General features: G+C 40.6%; 1 pseudogene; it reads right to left on the bottom strand.

The window, feature by feature from the left end:
- Positions 1-350: 350 nt before the first annotated feature.
- Positions 351-1,630, bottom strand: LOC114177017 (ethylene-responsive transcription factor ERF039 pseudogene; annotated as a pseudogene).
- Between the last annotated feature and the right edge of the window lie 612 nt (positions 1,631-2,242).

The raw sequence follows: 2,242 nt of genomic DNA, 5'->3' as shown, positions 1-2,242 counted from the left end.
GATATGCTTTTTTATGTGTGCGTTGTTATCACAGTGATATAGCAAGTTGATCTGTGTCATCATAGGTATCTTTATTCTGGTTGAAAGAAAAAGTTATTCTGCAGGCCAAACCATGCTTCTTCATGTGCAACATTAACTTGGGTCAATATAAGAAAGGAAAAAGGAAAAGGAAAAGGGTTAAATTTTAAGAAGCAACAAGTTGGCATAATATTATATCATCATCATCTCATGATGTGCCTCTTGTGCCACTCCCAGTTCAATTGCAAATAAAATAAACATAAAATCTAGAAAGGGTGCCACAAAATTAGGACATAGAGACAAAAAGGGTAGTCATGAAAAACCATAAAATATACATAAAAAAAATACCCAGCTGAACTTTATTCCACATTCACCCATACATGATTGAACTAAAATTAGACAAACAGGAGGAGATATACAGATGACAGGTGAGGGAAATTTACAACAAATGGAGGAATATGAACTTAGCTATTTCCTCTGAAAATGATAGATAGGGTTTTTTAGTATTTACATAAATTCTTGCATAAAAAAACTATGGAGAGTGGGTTCAGTGAAACTTGATTATTTGTGATGACGGACAGACACTGATCAAGTTTGACACCCCCCACGTCATGCTGCCATATTCGAGAGACACTTCAGTTCATTCTTTCAAGGTTGTCGTAGCAAGTAGCCCAAAAGCGAAAGGAACAAAGGAAAAAATAAAAAGAGAAAAAGAAACTGCAAAAAAAAGAAAATTGGCCTACTTGGTTTCAGTAAGGTAACTTAATAGGATTCCCAAAGAAAAGGCTCTTCGAGCCGAAACCCCAGTTCGGGGCCGGCTACAAGCCAAGCCGAGGAATAATGAAACTCATCGACTCCATGGCTCAAGTCCGGCGAGAGATCGGGAAGGTCCATGAATGTGTCATCCTCACTGTTCAACGACGAATTCGATGAAGAATTGGAAATGGAGCCGCCTCGGCTCAGCTCGGACTCGGCTTCATGGCTCCGAGGGCGGAAATCCAAGGCGGCGGCTTTGGCGGCGGCCAGTTGGATATCCTTGGGGGAGTTGGTGGCCGGGCGGGGCAGGTCGGCGGCTAATTCGGGGAAATTGAGGAAGGCGGAGGTGCCTTTGATGGTGAGAGCCGCCACGTCGTGGGCTCGCGCCGCCATGTCCGGCGTGGGAAAAGTTCCAAGCCAAATTCTTGACTTCTTCCTGGGCTCTCTGATTTCGGATACCCATTTGCCCCATTGGCGCATGCGCACTCCTCTGTACGTTGGGTGGTTGGTATGATTGGTGTTAACGTTGTTTTTCTTTGTTTTTTTGTCCTTGGTTGTGGGTTGTTGTTGTTGTTGTTGGTCGGAGGAGGAGGAGGAGGAGGAGGAGGTGGTTGGTTGAAGTTGTGTTTCCATGGTGTTTGATTCTTCCATGTCCATTATTGTTGATGGAGTGTGTGAAGGAAAAATGTGGTGAATTGAGAGGTTTGAAATAGAGGTGGGTTGAGCTGTGAACTACTAAGTACTTATAATTCTTTCCATATTAAAGAAATGGGTCCAAGTGAAAAAGAGAAACAGTTGCATTGCATTGTTTGCACTTTGCATTATATTCTTCTACCTCTCTTTCTTTCCTTTTTGCATTTTGATGCACAACTAGTAGTTGTAGTAGAAGTAGCAGTAGTATAAATAAATAAATAAAAACATGGTTACGTCCAATCCAAACCAGTCTTTTGCGCCACGTTGGTAACCGTAAGTATCATACTATTAATTATTATTTGGTTTTGTTTTTAACCCTGTTTTATCTGATGCTAATTATTAAAGCTACTTTTTGTGGAGTGATTTAATTTTAATTAATTTGCTGGCGGCATGTCATTTCACGCTAATCCAACGGCTGGATTCATCGGGGGTGGGCTCTTGGATCATAAGTGGCATGTTTATGCATCATCATCATCATCATCATAACATAATTGATAATTATGTGGAGATTAGGTGTCACTCTGTCCGCATCTGCGTAGTTATCCTTAATCCCAAATCAAAAGTGGAGAAAAAAAAAAGATAATAAAAAATGGACCGCAATGGTCCTAATATATTCAATTCAATTTCACCACTTTTTGTTTTCACTCACAACACACGATATTTTTGGTACGTACCAAAGTTGGTGGACCCATCTAATTTTGTTCAATACACAAACAAACCATGTCCTCAAGCTTATACTGTCCTTTATTTACACCACCCAAACCCCTTTCAAATC

Source organism: Vigna unguiculata, chromosome 3 (assembly GCF_037176805.1).
Source record: "Vigna unguiculata cultivar grain cowpea cultivar isolate G323 ecotype 2 chromosome 3, ASM3717680v1, whole genome shotgun sequence".
NCBI lineage: Eukaryota > Viridiplantae > Streptophyta > Magnoliopsida > Fabales > Fabaceae > Vigna > Vigna unguiculata.
Note: the sequence above shows the minus strand (reverse complement) of the source record. Positions and strands in the feature narration are given on the sequence as shown.